Source organism: Lissotriton vulgaris, chromosome 6, assembly GCF_964263255.1.
Source record: "Lissotriton vulgaris chromosome 6, aLisVul1.2, whole genome shotgun sequence".
Classification (NCBI taxonomy): Eukaryota; Metazoa; Chordata; class Amphibia; order Caudata; family Salamandridae; genus Lissotriton; species Lissotriton vulgaris.
The window spans coordinates 532,944,420-532,960,996 of record NC_141694.1 but is presented as its reverse complement, the minus strand read 5'-3'; the positions used below and the strand labels follow the sequence as shown (position 1 = coordinate 532,960,996).

Sequence of the window (16,577 nt, the reverse complement as noted above, 5' to 3'; positions counted from 1 at the left end):
AGATGTCTTCCCCAGTCATTTTTTTGTAGAATAACGTTGGTTTGAGTGAGGTAACTTAGCACATTGGTTACATACATATGGTTCAGACCACAGTTGTGCAGTTTTGTGTAGTGTTTTGTAGTTGGGAACGCACACTGAGTGGTCTATAATACATCCCCACAGACCCCCAATCTACGGTATTTTTTTCATAGCACAGAAACAGCCATTCTACATATAGTGGATGATGCCTTGCAAGCCCTGGACCGCAACAAAACCTGTCTGCTACTTTTACTCGACCTCTCCTCAGCCTTCGATACGGTCAACAACGACAAACTACTAAAAAGACTAGAACACAGGATGGGTTTCTCTGGTAAAGTCCTTCAGTGGTTCAAATCCTTCCTGGAAAACAGAACGCAATCCTACTTGATCAACAACAAGCTCTCAGCTTCCTCCCTTAACTTACTGGGAGTTCCTCATAGGCTCCACACTATTGCCCATGCTATTCAACCTATACGTAGAACCACTCACCGAGCTACTTCAACAGAAGAACATATCCTTCCACATTTACGCGGATGACACCAAACTGTATATCAAGATCTCCTCTATTGAAGATATAAGGTCAACGAATACAGCTCTTGAAAAGACAGTCTATTGGCTATCGACCAACTTCCTCAAGCTAAACTCCCAAAAAACAGAGTTTCTCCTAATCTCCCCACCTGAGAACGCCACTGAGACAAAGGAATGGATCAAAACAATCACGGTGTTGAACTGTACGCCAACAGTAGTGGACTCCTCCATATCACTAGGAGTCACTCTAGACAAGAACCTGAATATGCACAACCATGTCAATTACTGGCTAAAAATGCCTGCTTCCATCTCAGCTATCTCAGAAAAATGAAACCATTTCTTGAGAATGCGGACCTCAAAGCTGCTGTCCAATCCTTAGTTATTTCCCGCTTTTTTTTTTTTTTAACTTTATTTTTCTCGCAGGAAGAAGACGGCTGTCGCCAGCCCATACACTACATTGCCCAGCTGCAAATTATACATTGATACATATTATAGTTTGTATCAAGGCCCTTCAGCCCACATCCCGGAGGCCGGGCGGCGCCACTTCAATCAATCAGCTAAACATTATTTAGGCATTATCATTCCGGGCTGTCAATGTCAAGTCGGAAACCTGCATTTTATTTTGTTTAATATCTTCCCTCCCCCCCCAACTGTGTCCATTGTAACTGAGACAACATTCCCCAACAAGCTTAATGCCACATCATGTCCTTATTGCAGCACGGTATTTGTTATACCTGCCCCATGGCAGTAATTTCGCACCACGCCACCCCCCCCTCCCAGCACTTCCCCTCAGAACATTGCGAGTCCAGTCTTTTCTTTTAAATGTTCCCTCGATATTGTACACCACCACCCTCGTGTCTGTACCCGATCACCTTTGGTCACAATTCTATCGTTGGCCCTCCCTGCTTGGCCTCGTACCCTTCACTGCCCTCCCTCAAGACCATGGTATTGCCTCCATTTTGCCCATACTCTCCTAAACTTCTTTGGGCATGCTCTCGCCTTATATGTTACCCTTTCTGCCACCATGTAGAGATCTAGGCCCCTTCTCCATTCCTCTATGTCTGGTGTCTCCGTGGCCCCCCAGTATTTTGCTATGTCCCTCTTGGCCACCACTAGTGCTAGGACCAGAAATATAAGTTGATTGCGCGGTAGGTCTACTTCATTCGTCATGCCCAACAATGCCAATTTCGGGTCTGGCTCTAATTCTATCCCTAGGACTTCCCCCAATTCCGTGAAGATGTGTGTCCAGTACATTTGGATTTTGTCGCACGACCATATAGTGTGGTAAAAGTCTCCTGGTTGTTGTTTACATCTAAGACACATGGGGTCAGGTATTTTCCCTGTTTTGAGGAGACGTACTCTGTCGAAGTATGTCCTGTGGAGCACGTTTAGTTGAATGTGCCTCAGCCTTGACTTAATCGCTACCTCGCGTGGGTGCATCAGGACTATCTCTCAATCTAAATCTTCCATCCCGCCCACTTCCGCCTCCCATAAGCCTCTTAGTTTCGTTAAGTCCCCCAGCATATTATTTGTCAGTGTCTTGTATGTGAGCGAGACCGCCTGATGTGTCAACTGTTCCTGCAGGAGCCTACCTTCCAGTGGTGCATATTCTGGCATGTCCGTGAGTGGGATGTTTTGAGCCCTCCATGCATGTGCTAATTGTGTATGTTTGAAGAGCTGCGAGCGGTGTAGCCTGTATTCCATTTGTAACCTGTTGAACGACTTCAGTTCCCCTTTATATATGATATCTCCAATATGTGAGATGCCAATGTCGTCCCATCTTTGGAAACCCTTCAGCTTGTTTAATTCCTTCAGCCAATGGCAATGCCACAACGGCGTCTGCCTGGTCGGTCTCCCATCCCACCCCATACGTTTTGTTGCTCGTGTCCAGGCCCGAATTGTGATCAGCGTCACTGGTAGGAGCGACCTCCGCTTCTTTCCCCCATACAGATAATGGTACACATTATGTGGTGCCAACTTTTGCCGTTCCAGTGCGTATGTCGGGTGGTCAGCCGGGGCATGAATCCACTCGCTTATTGGCGTTAGATGTTCCGCCCAATAGTACGCTTCTAGGTTGGGCAGGCAAATCCCCCCGTTGTTCTGGTGACGTTGGAGCGTCTGAAGGGCAATACGTGGCTGTTTCCCCAACCACAGGAAAGAACGTAGGTCGGCGTGGGCTTTGGGCAGTGCATTGGCCGGGAGTGGGTAATACTCATTTTGAAGTGCATAAAGGAATTTGGGGAGGGTAATCATTTTATGCATTGCTGCCCTTCCTAACAGGGTGAGCGGCAGGTGCCTCCATCTATTCATGTCCTCTATCGCTTCGGTCATGACTCGCTCTACATTTCTATGGAACGAAAGCGCCCTGTCCAGTGTAACATATAAGTATTGAAACCCCTCGGTGGTGGTGAGCAGTTGGTTAGGCAGGCTCCCCCACTCATCGGCCCCTTGTGGATCGTATAGCACTGATTTATTCCAGTTAATAGTGTGACCCGCTCTTGCGCCAAAGCCCTCCAATTCCCTGAATAACTCCGGGACCGAGACCTCTGGTTTGGTAATGTACAACAGCACGTCGTCTGCATACAACAATATTTTTTCCTGTGTGTCGCTAGTAGCCTCCCCAGAGAATCCGTGGATTTCGGGGTTTTGTCTAACCTTGGCCGCCAGGACCTCAATTGTGAGCGTGAATAGTAGGGGGGACAGTGGGCACCCCTGTCTCATGCCTCTGGACACCCAGAATTCTCTGGACAGCCTGCCATTCACTCGGACACGGGCTTTCGGTGCTGTATAAAGTAGCTCTATCCATCCCTGGAACTTTGGGCCTAGGCCGAACCGTTGTAGCACTGCCCAAAGAAAAGGCCAGTGCACTGCATCAAACGCCTTTTCCGCGTCTAAGGATAAAAACCAGTGGGGTTCCACCCTATCTTTGACCTCTTGCAACCAATTGAATCTCTATATTCCCGCTGCTTGTCCAATAAGCATCGGAGCACCCCTTCGTCCTTGCGCGTCTGGTATTTCTCCTCTAAATGCAATATTTTGGCCTCCAGTTCCGCTATCTCTGCCTGTTGTTTCCTGCGGTCTTCACGTAGCCTACTCTGCGCCCTATCTCTCTGAACCGTTTTCATGGCCTCCCAGAAAGTTACTCCGGAGTCAACCGTGCCTTCATTTTCTGTCACGTAGACTTTGACGTCTGTCCTGAGACCTCTCATTATCTCCGGTTTCTGGAGATCCCAGGCTGCCAGTCGCCATTCTGAGCCAGTCTTACCCCTGTCTGCCCCTACCTTTGCATATAATGGCGAGTGATCCGAGATTCCCCTCGCCTTATATGTCACTTCGTCCCCAGTAGTAAGGTATTGCCTAGCTATGAAAATATAGTCCAGTCTCGAGAACACTCTATGTGCCCCGGAGTAAAAGGAGTATTCCTCTCGGGTAGGGTGTCGCCACCTCCATATGTCTGTGAGACCCAGGCTGGCCATGTGTTGTGATAGCGTTGTCCTCGCCCCTCCCCTACGTGTTGGCCCTGTGCGGTCTAGCTCCTCCGACATCACATCGTTGAAGTCACCCCCCACTATTTGTATTGTATCAGCCGTGTCCATGAGGATCGCCGCTATCGCTTTGTGTGTGCACGCCTGTATTTTCGGTGGGGCATAGACCGAGAGAATTGTGTATCTTTGCCTTCTCCACATCCTTGTACACCCGCGTAGGTCCCCTGTGGGTCACTCCAGGTACGTGTTGTTTTAAACGGGAATGCTTTGTTAATCAATATCGCAACCCCTCTCGAGTCCTGGGTATACCCTGCATGCGCAAGGACTGCATATCTCCCTCTTGCTATGAATGTACATTTTTCGCCTCTAAGTTGTGTCTCTTGCAGGAGGGCTAAGTCCGGCGCCACCCTCTTAATGTACGCATTCACTAGACCCCTCTTTATTCTGGAACCCAAGCCATTTACATTCCATGTAAGGATCGAGATCCCCCTGCCATCCTGTATTGGTGTATTCAGTGTACCTGCCATGGTGTAGAATGGTGCTCATGTTCTGTTAGCGTCAGTGCTGTACGCCAGTGGTGGTGCCGTGACTCATCTGATTGTAGCTGTCCCCCCTCCTCTCTCCCCCCCCCCACCCCAACTCGTGCAACTTTTCCCCCCCGGAACTCCCCCCCCCCTCCCCACCACCCTCCCCATCCGGCCTCATCCTCTCAAAGGACCGAGCTTTCAGTAGGAGTCGGTCTGTCGCCCACCCTCGCCCACCCACTAACTAGTTATGTTGCGCTGTTCCAGCCGCTGCAGGATGCGATATAACCATACAGCTGGGCTGTACACCCAGACGTAACCCTGTCTCGTACTTTGAAACTTGAAGAAGACTGTAAAACTGTGAATAACTCCCCAAACAATAAGAATACAAGAGTAAAGAAAAACAAAAGGGGTGTAGACAACTTGCGTGCTGCCGTGTGCCCCGGCCGGCTTCCGATCAGTTCCACATCAGCTATGTTCAGGAGTGGGAGTCTTGTGTAGCTACTTCCGACCCACTATTCTTGTCAGAGTTTTCTTGTTCCATGTCTCGTATCACAGTCACTAAGGGATGAACGGAGCTCTCACGATTGTCTCTGTCATCTTCCTCTACTTCAGAGTCTCTAGGGTCGGCTTCATCCTCGCCATCACCTTCTGAACAAGTCTGTTTGTGGGTCACCTGTAGTAGTGGGTCAGCTACGCTGGATGACCCCTGTGACTCCGATCTCCCCCTCCTACTTCCGGTCACTGTGCGTGCTCGGTATGGGGTTTGGAGTTCTGGACTTTTTGGTTCCGTCCAGAGGTGTCAGGGATAACACCCGAAGACCCCGGAGTTCTACCTGTCTCGGTGCACAAGTAAACAGAAACACGGGCTTCTCGATGGTGGCGTCAAAGACCAAAGGTTTATTACTGCAGGGACACAGAAGTCACAGAAACTACACACGGGCAGAATCTAGGAGCCTGTTCAATTTGTACAAAAAGGGTTGCTCCTTATATACTAAAAATTGGGCTTCGGGCAAATTCTTTACATGTTAGTACATTCCCAAACCTTTGTGTCCTAAACAATAAATATTTGGCGTTGCACAGGAATCGTCAACAATATCTGATGTCAAAACATTTCGAACGAGGGGTTCCCACTATTCCATCATAATCCCATGTCAACTTTTCATTCAAGAGCCGGACCGCCTCATCGTAAATTTTGTTACCTCCCCCTAATAAAGGCCCAGAAGGAAAGGAGCAGAGCCAGGTGTAGAAGATAGAAAAGCAGGATAAGAGATGTTTGTGGGTCGTAAATGGGCAAGGCTACCAGCTTCGGCTGCCTAATCATGATTAGGCCAACGAACACGAGAACCAGTATAGCAGGACTGGCCTCGGGCAGAGGAGGCAGTTTCTGTCGAGTCATGCAGCCATGGCGTGTTCTGTTCTAAGGTGCACGTGTCACTAGAGAGGTGAATCGCCAGCCAAGCCTACGTGTCCTTAATCGAAATGAAGTAATCAGAGGTCATTGCGTGTCCATTGTCTATGTGAGGGCAAGAAACACAAAATGGCTGCCATAATCTAAGATGGATGCCATGGGTAGATCAGAAATGTGTTTGTAACAGGAGTACTCTTGCTCGTAGCATAGCGAAAACACCAGGATATGCTAAATGGATCATTTGCGGTTCGCCGATACCAAAATTATGTATTTACGACAATGTTGAAAACACGGGTTCAAATCGTCACGGAACCTCAGACCCTCCTTTTGCCCTTACATAGGCAATTACTCAGTCTATGTCAGAGTCTAACTCTATGCTCATCAGGTCAGTGACATGTTGTTGTATCATCATCCTTTCTCGCGCCTTTTCTCCAAACGCAGGTGGTTTTCTGAAACAGGTTGCAGCACAGAGACTACACAAAGCGGGGCCACACTGGATAATCAGGCAGCATGAGAACAGGAATTCTAGGATGACACCAATGACCATCAGAACCTTCCATCCCCACGCTGATAGCAGAGTCCAAAACCACTCCATGAAGGACCAGTTTCCCTTGTCTACGTGTATAGAGTCGGAAATCTTGTGTAGTTTAGAGATCGCTTCATAGACAGTTGGAGCATTATTGGGAATAAAGACACAGCAGCTTGATTGGATCATTCTGCATACCCCACCTCGATCTGCAAGTATTGCGTCTAGAACCATACGGTTCTGCAACGTCATGAGACGATCCGCCTGAAGCTCAGCTGTTAAATTACTAAGGGCACCAGCAGTTTCCGTAATAGTAGATTCAACTACCCGTGTTAGCTGACGTAGATTTCTACTATTGGCCATAGGCCCCCAAAACGGAAGGAAACCTTTGAAGAAGTCTCCAGCTTCCTGACCAGCGGTATCTTCCTTGCTGAAGACACCTCTTGCTACTCTGATCTTGTGATAATCAGAAGAAGCAGTGTATGTTGGAGGCAACAATCGAGCAATATAACACGAACCTGCGAAGTCAGCAGGCAACCATGTATACGCTCTGTCTTGACAGATGAAGTAGGTACCCCTAGCAGTAAGAAAAGCAGGGGAAGAGTTGGACGGAAACACGTAAGTCTCAACGCACTCACTCCTCCCTAGCTGAGCTCTCGGATTTCTCCCATTTCCTTGCAAACAGACCTGACCTCGGTGAGGTACGACCCAGACTGGAGTTGAGCTTTTACGCTTGCTTTCTCCCAAACTAAGGCGATACTCTGTAGAATTCCAACTCAAATATACCCGTAGTTCATCTCTAGGGTAAGATGGAGTATTATTGACGTCTTTAATCATGTCAATAATTCCCTGGACTAAAGCTTTGTTGGCTGAGTTGTATTTAGTGGAACGTGGTGGACGCGGAGGATAGGTCTCAAGGGCATAGGCAAAAATGGTCTGAAAGGCCTGAAATGATCCATTATAGCTAAAAGGCAAAACTAGATAGGGAATGCCTTTATCCATAGTGTGGGGTATCAAGCCACACACCCAGCAGTCTGTAGTGTTAACTACCAGTTGGTGTTGATGCAAGAGCTGTACAAATGTGTTGTTAATGAATTCTGAGCGTCGAGCTTGTTCGTGTTCAGGAAACGAGTGAAAAGAATGCATAGAAGAAACAGTAGAAGTAACAGGGTCAAGGGGAGGTACTGTAGTTGTTACCGGTGTAAAAATCAAATGCACACCAAAGACGATTCCACCCACCAACGTTATCAAAACAATCAAAAACGTAACTGCACATTGCATTAGAAAGCATTTGCTGTGAAGAATTTTGTACAGTCTATTTCTGCGAACATAAATTACATTCTCTCGTTGCAGCTCAGGAAGCTCCATCTTCTACAATCCGCTCGCAACCACTGATGATGTGTACGTAGATGAAAATGCCTCTATCAGCCCTGGGAGTTCCCAGAACTAACAGAAAGATCGACCTTGTGTCTGACCCCCGCAGATTCAACTAGGCACACAGCCACGACCCTACGGCTACCCAGACGGCAAGGCAATTTTAAAACAACAAAACAATAGCAAACTTCCTGGCAGGAGGCAATGTATCAAAATTCAAATGTGTAAAATAGGCAGTTTCCTGCTTTATTTGTCCATATTGCGAGATCGTAAATTGTATCTCAGTTTTTGCAGCAGCTGTTTGATCTGGAAACAGTGTATTTTCAGTAGAGGTTGCAATGTTCAAGTTCGCAGATGGCAAATGTTCTTTTGATGCAGATGACAAATGTTCAGAGTTCAAAGGAGTAGTTTCAGGCGGAGAGTCAGAGTTCGATGTATCAGTGATTAGTTCTGCATCGCTGAAAGGGATAAACCTGGGTATTTGCTCTGTTTCGGAGGCACCGATTCCTTTCTTCACCCAGCTGTCGTAAGGAAGTGGCAGGGGCACACGTTTGACGTGTGTCGTGTGTATCCAATTCTTTCGTCCAGCCACACGAATAGCAGTTCTCGTTGCTAGCAGCACCTGGTATGGGCAGACGAATCTGGGTTGAAGATTCTTCGTCCTTGCAAAATTGCGAACGACGACTTGATCTCCAGGTTTCAGCTGATGACCTGGACTCTCCGGTGGCTTTGGCAATGCATCGAAAACCTGTTGGTGAATAAGACTCAATTTAGCAGTCAAGTCGTAAAGGTAATCAATCAACATTGGATATTCCAGAGAACAGAATTCTTTTGGCCTTGGCACTCCCCAAACATTAGCGGGACGACCAAAAACTATTTCGTATGGACTAAGCCCTACTCTAGAATGCACAGTCGCTCTTGTGGATAACAAAGCCAAGGGTAGTGCATCTGGCCAGGACAACCCCGTGGATGCTTGTATTTTAGCAAGTTTTAGCTTGAGGGTGCCATTGTAACCCTCAACTAAACCAGCAGACTGGGGATGGTTCGCACTGTGAAACTTCTGCTTGATCCCTAAACCGGCACACACACTCTGCATAACTTTCCCTACGAACTCACTTCCGTTATCTGACCATACAATCCGTGGCATACCATACCTAGGGAAGTATTCTTTGAGAAGAATTTTGGCAGTGGACAGGGCAGTGTTGTCCTTCAGTGGATATGCTTCGATCCATCTGGAAAAAGCACAGACTACCACTAGGACGTACTTTAGGTTGTTGCAGCGATCCATGTGAATGAAGTCTAACTGAATCACTTCAAAGGGGCAAGAAGGAGGAGCGAAGTGACCAGCGGGTGTGGGGACTCCCTTGCCAGGATTATGCATCAGGCATACCATACAATTTTTCACCACTCTCTCTGCACACTTACTAATCCCATCATTCTTCCAGACTGGAGCCAACATCTTACAAATCCCTTTAGAACTGATGTGCGCTGCTCCATGCGCCATCGTTACCACTGCAAGCACGTAAGCATCAGGCAACATCCAACGCTGTTGTTCTGACAAATCAATCCAACATCCACTCGAGTCCAATTTACCCGTACTCTCTTTCCATGCAAGCTTTTCTTCCTCAGTCGCCTCTTTCTGAATTTCTTTCACACTTTCCACTGTGTCCTCACACATTCCAGACTCGGAAATCCATCTTGCAGACGTTGCAACATACATTCTACTCATCATATTCCTAGCTGTCTGTTTAGCGGTCTCATCAGCAAAAGCTTTTCCACGACCAACATCATCCGTGATTGCTTTATGAGCACTGCATTTCACAATCGCAACTTCAGTCGGCAAGGTTAGAAATTCCAACAAGTCGTTAACTAGCTGACCATGTTGAATCTTAGTCCCATGGGACGTAATGAAACCTCTCTCTTTCCACAAACGGCCAAAACTATGGGCCACGCCGAACGCGTACTGACTATCTGTGAACACATTCACTCTCTTTCCCTTAGCTAAAACACACGCTCTCGTTAGTGCAATCAATTCCGCAGCTTGGGCAGAATTCTGACTCACTCTTGCAGTCTCCACAATCGTACTCAAAGTCGTTACTGCGTAAGCGGCAGTCACATCGCCATTCTCCAGTTTAAAACACGACCCATCAACATACAACGTGTCTTTTAAATCAATTCGTCCTTTTGTCTCTTCCTCGGTTCTGAAACAGCAATCATGGGGTTCAGAATCACTCGACTCCTGATTAGTCGGCAACAATGTTGCTGGATTCAATACATTGCATCTTTTGATCTGAATATGACTCGCTAACAGTGTCAGCTCATAGCCTGATAATCTAGCACTGGTAAGATGCTGCATCTTGGTTCGGTTCATGAGTGTATCCACGGCATGAGGAACCATGACCACTAGCATGTTGTTCATCACCAAACCAGCAGATTGTCGAATGGAAGCCGCAGCTGCCGCTGTAGCTCTCAAACAACTAGGCAACGCTCTAGCTACCGGATCTAATGTTGATGAAAAATACGCGCAAGGGCGTTGTTTATCACCAAATCTCTGTGTCAGAACACTCAACGCGCAACCTTCTCTCTCATGAACATAGAGCGTGAATGGCTTACTGTAATCGGGTGTACCCAACACTGGAGCTGAACACAGTGCATTTCGTAACTCAGAAAAACTCTCCTGACATTCAGCAGACCATGGCACCGGACTCGGAACATTTTTCCCAGTCAAAGCTACCAATGGTTTTGCCAAAAGAGAAAAATTTGGAATCCACTGCCTACAGTACGAGGTAATACCTAAAAAGGCACGTACTTCTCTCTGTGTGCGGGGAACATTCATCTGCGTAATTGCTTTTATTCTCTCTGGGGTCAACTTCCTTCCCTCCTTTGACAAGAGATGACCTAGGTAGGTCACTTCTTGGCAACAATATTGCATTTTCGAAGGTGATACCTTGTGATTCAAACTAGACAAATGATGCAATAAGGAAATTGTAGCTGCTTTGCAAGTTTCCTTGTCATCGGCAGCCACTAGAAGATCATCTACGTATTGCACTAGGGCAGAACCAGGAGGAAGTACAAAGGAATCTAACTGACTTTTTAATGCCTGGCTGTAAATGGACGGACTCTCACAATACCCTTGTGGAGAACGTTTAAACCTGAAGCTTCGACCTCCTAGAGAGAAGCCGAAAATATCTCTGCTTTCTTCGGCTATTGGAATGCTGAAAAAGGCATTCTTCAAGTCGATAACTGAAAACCATGTGGCTGTAGCAGGAATCAACGTTAACAGTGCAGTAATGTCTGGAACCACAGGAAACTGCGGAACCACAATTTTATTAACCTCTCTGAGATCGATAACAAACCTATACACTGGAGGCTTTGAAGGATCAGTACGTTTCAAAATTGGTAATACAGGACTGTTACAGACATTTCCTCTAGTTTCCTCAACCACGCCTTTCTTAATCAAATCTTGCACAATCAATAAAAGTGCACGTTCACCTTCACTAGAGATTTTGTATTGTGGGATTTGTGGAAATTTGACATTCATTTTCAAAGTAACTACATATGGTGGAATTTCCAAAAGGCCTACATCGTTAGGACCAGTCGCCCAAAGAGTATCAGGGAGTGAATGCAGCTCTGGCGGGAGTGCATCCATTGACAAGTACATCGGAGAGGTGATTCTTTTACCCAATGTAAGCTGCACTCCTTCCGGAGAACAGTACAATGTCGCATATAGGCGTTTTAACAAGTCTAAACCAAGCAGATTTTCATTACAACCTGTCGTCAAAATCAAGGGTGCTTTTAATTGACGGGGTCCAACAGAAATAGACAAAGGACCAGATACGGGGTTGTAAACAGGGGCGCCTGAAAAACCTACTGAAACATTTGTTAAGCCGGACAAAGGTGCGCCAGGGAGTTTCGCATGAATGATAGAACTTTTTTGCGGCACCAGTATCCAACAGAAACGGTTCGACTACACCTGATGTTGCTACTGCGACATAAGGCCCACTCTGATCCACTGGAACTGATACTACTCCCTCTCTCTGTCCATGGCTGTCCTAGTATTCAGTTTGTTGAAATCCCTCATCAACTTCACAATAGTCCTCGACATGATACTGTTGAGACCTATTTTGTTGGGCAGACTGTCCATTTCGCTGATCAAAGTGATTAGAAGGGCGATCATTCGTTTGTGGAGGCATAGCACCTCGTCCTCGACCTCTAGAATTCTGCATGGAACCACCACGACCTCTCTGAGCTGCTGCAGCATTATTCTGCGCTAAGACTGGACATTCATTTTTATAATGACCCTCTTTCTTACAGTATGCACACTGGTTCCACTGATATTGCGGCCTCGGTGAACTATAATCTGTCCTTTGATATGACCCTTGCTGTGTATTAGTCTGATTCGTACGAGGCGGATACGCTTGCTGCAAAAGAACTTTAGTTTTTAAGTCTTTCGTCTTCTTGTCTGATTTCTCTTTCTCCTCTTTATCCCTATTTTCATAATACTGGGCAGTTGCAAGTATTTGCGCAGTTGTAGAGACAGCCCATGCACTCTCGGAATCTTTCAATTTATTACTAAGCTCTGGCAGCAGATTGTGTACAAATTTAGCGACAAACAGTCTCTGCCCTCCTTCTGTGCTCATATCCTGACCACTGTGATCTACAAAAGTCTCTTCGAACCTTGTGAAAAAGTCGGAGACACTTTCGTCTTTCTTCTGCCTGCATGCGGACAACTTGTCCCAGTTAACACGCAATGCTGGCATCAGAGTCTTCATTAAGTCAATTATTCTACCTGGTAAGTTAGCAATTAGAGGTTCGGGTTTGGAACCACCTATTTGCTGACCATCTGCCGCAATGATAGCTGCCCAATCACCACCTAGGGCAACTGGATGATTCTCTTTACGAATTTTAGCCCAAATTGGTTGCGGAACTACATTCCCAAATAACATGTCAATGTCCGCTAAATTCATCACGCAAGCTTCAACTGTCTGTGCTAACTCTTTATAGTATCCGGCAGGATTCTTACGTGGATCTGGCAAGGCCTGTTTCACTGCTAACACTTCGGCTCGCTTCCACAGAATGTGTATCCATACCATTCGGTACGTCAGCTTGTACAGCTTCGCGCCAAATTGGAGGAACCTCCCTCATTGGATATTGGCGATTCTGCTTCGTACTATGTTTCTCTAACTCCCTAGGTGAACAAAGGGATGGATCATTCCTATAACTTAAAAAGAGCTCCATCGCTTCTTTTATATTCTGACCAACTATCGTACCAGCAGCAAATTCTTTCTGAACATTAATTAATTCTTCCAAATTTGAGTCAGTGTCCTCCTCTTCCAATTCCTCTCGTAAAAGGGAGCACATTTCGTCGAACACATATCGTTGTGTCGGTTCATTCCATTGCATAAATGTATCTAATACATCTCTAGTACTATATCTCCTACTTTTCGAGATCCATCTAAGGGCTGTGGAATCTAATATTCCCCGTTCCTCAGTACTTGGAAGTTGACTACGTCTCTGTACAGAGTCAGAGGTAGGAGTCCTAATTAAAGTTTTATAGAAAGGAGACAGAATATTAGAGACAGAATCAGTGATTCTCCGACGAACAGAAAGTGGAGTCATAATACTAGCAGAAGTAGAAAACACAGTAGCAGTTGGAACAGATAGAACAGGAACAGTAGGAGCATCGGGCAAAGTAGCTTGTGAAACAGTAGGTATAAGCGATACAGGTATAGGCAAAGAAGCCGGCAACCCTGGAAGAGGGGGTACCGAAGGAACATTAACATTGACCACAGGAGGTACAGGAGCTTGATTCAGGGGAGCAGGAGCAGGAATACCAGGTTGTCCAGCAACCGGTAATTGAACATTCGGTAAAGGTGGAGCCGTAGCACCCTGTGCATACGGTGGGGGTGATCTCAACAGGTAAGACAACAGAGGATCATTTTCGGGGTCCTCTACTGTCTTAGCTGTACTTGATGGTAAGGCAGGATAGCACTTGTCTATCGCTAAATTACGCTCTCCAGTAGCCACCTCCATTGCCTTCTCAGATTCGTTGAGTTGCAACTGCTTAGCAGCCTGTTCTAAAGTCAACTCTTGCTCTTTCTGTTCTTTCTTCAACCTTTTAATTTCTCTCTGTTTAGATTATTTTCGCCAGTACCGGAAAGAATCAAACATTGCCGGCCGGGCTTTCTTCTTAAACAATTTCACTTCTAAATTATCAAGGACTTCGGGTTCAAAACTACCATGCAGTGGCCAACTAAGGACACCGTCTTTCTCCGTATATCGGACCCACACCTCATTATAAGATATAGGACCCACTCCAAACTTACAGTACAGATCATAAAGAGGAGTTCCGATCGGAGGAACCAGACATGAGTCCTCCAACCGGGAATCACTGTTGCAACCAAAACACGACAACATGCAATTTTTCCTACTTACCATTTTTTAATCCGGAACACAGAACGAACAAAAACACAAACAGAAATGTGCACTCGAACCAAGAACTTAGGCCTACCAAAGCGAACCAATGTATCGATACCCAAACTAAACCAAAAGATTATCGTAACCAGAACAACCAGTGATAATCTTACGAAACCAAACCAAACCAAGAACTAAAAGGATTTTATCCGAACAGGAACAACCCTTACGAAGTAACCAACTAGCAACCACTTAATACTTAACTGAGGCACTGAAGACGTCACCAAGGAGAAACCCGTCTTGTCTCGCCGTACTAAGGACTGCACCTCGGGTCCAAGACAGGGCGACGGTCAAGGCAACGGACCACTGCAGCCGTCCTGAACGGGAACCCTCGTGGAAGAGAACGTCGGGCCACTTTTGCGATATGCCGGGATCGATGAAGTGGGGCGCCTCCCTCAGGAATCTTCACACGAAGCTTCTCGAACTCTTCAGGCTTTTGGACCGGTACCGAATGACGTCGCCCCACGTTGGGCGCCAATTGGAGTTCTGGACTTTTTGGTTCCGTCCAGAGGTGTCAGGGATAACACCCGAAGACCCCGGAGTTCTACCTGTCTCGGTGCACAAGTAAACAGAAACACGGGCTTCTCGATGGTGGCGTCAAAGACAAAAGGTTTATTACTGCAGGGACACAGAAGTCACAGAAACTACACACGGGCAGAATCTAGGAGCCTGTTCAATTTGTACAAAAAGGGTTGCTCCTTATATACTAAAAATTGGGCTTCGGGCAAATTCTTTACATGTTAGTACATTCCCAAACCTTTGTGTCCTAAACAATAAATATTTGGCGTTGCACAGGAATCGTCAACAATATCTGATGTCAAAACATTACGAACGAGGGGTTCCCACTATTCCATCATAATCCCATGTCAACTTTTCATTCAAGAGCCGGACCGCCTCATCGTAAATTTTGTTACCTCCCCCTAATAAAGGCCCAGAAGGAAAGGAGCAGAGCCAGGTGTAGAAGATAGAAAAGCAGGATAAGAGATGTTTGTGGGTCGTAAATGGGCAAGGCTACCAGCTTCGGCTGCCTAATCATGATTAGGCCAACGAACACGAGAACCAGTGTAGCAGGACTGGCCTCGGGCAGAGGAGGCAGTTTCTGTCGAGTCATGCAGCCATGGCGTGTTCTGTTCTAAGGTGCACGTGTCACTAGAGAGGTGAATCGCCAGCCAAGCCTACGTGTCCTTAATCGAAATGAAGTAATCAGAGGTCATTGCATGTCCATTGTCTATGTGAGGGCAAGAAACACAAAATGGCTGCCATAATCTAAGATGGATGCCATGGGTAGATCAGAAATGTGTTTGTAACAGGAGTACTCTTGCTCGTAGCATAGCGAAAACACCAGGATATGCTAAATGGATCATTTGCGGTTCGCCGATACCAAAATTATGTATTTACGACAATGTTGAAAACACGGGTTCAAATCGTCACAGAACCTCAGGTTCCTGAGGTACGAGAGAATAACCTTCTGGATTTCCTCCTTTGTGGTTTCGGCAGGCCCCATTGTGACTTTTCTCTTACTGTTCTTTCCAGTTCCTCACGCCCCGCTGCTTCCCTGCCGTTCAGGATCGATCTTTCTTCGAGCCATTGCCATGCCTCCTCCGGATGGTTAAAGAAGATAGCTTTCTCCTTGTAGAGGACTTTAAGTTTCGCTGGGAAGAGCAACATGTAGGTGATGTTCATGGCTCTGAGCTTGGTCTTCACTGAGTCAAAGGACCGTCTTTGCTTCTGTACCTCTTGGCTATAATCTGGGAAGATCATGATGTGGATATTTTCCAGCCGTATGTCGCCAAGCTTCCTTGCCTCCCTTAGAATCAAATCCCTGTCCGCGAAGTTGAGGAACCGTGCTATCACAGGCCTTGGTCTTGCACCCTCCGGAGGTTTCACCAGGAGTGCTCTGTGGGCTCTTTCAATTACAAAGCATGCCGAGAATTGTGCCTCTGGGAATGTCTCCTTGAGCCAAGTGTGCAGGAACGCCGCCATGTTGTTCCCTTCAATTCCTTCTCTAAATCCAACGAATCATAGGTTGTTGCGGCGCGCCCTATTTTCGGCATCATCGACCTTCCACAGCAGTTGACTATGCGACGCTTGAAGTTCCGCCATATCTTTCCGGATCGTTGTGATCGAGTCCTCGGCCTCCCCAATTTGTGATTCCGTCTCCGTTACTCTGGCTTAGAGGTTCCTGAAATCCTGGCGCAGGAGGGTGACCTCAGAACCTACCTCTCCAATTTTCACTT

The 16,577-nt window shown here is 46.7% G+C and overlaps 1 pseudogene; it reads right to left on the bottom strand.

Moving 5' to 3' along the window:
* The window catches only part of LOC147707514 (uncharacterized), a 51,180-nt pseudogene extending 34,857 nt beyond the window's left edge, over positions 1–16,323 (bottom strand).
* Positions 16,324–16,577: the final 254 nt, after the last annotated feature.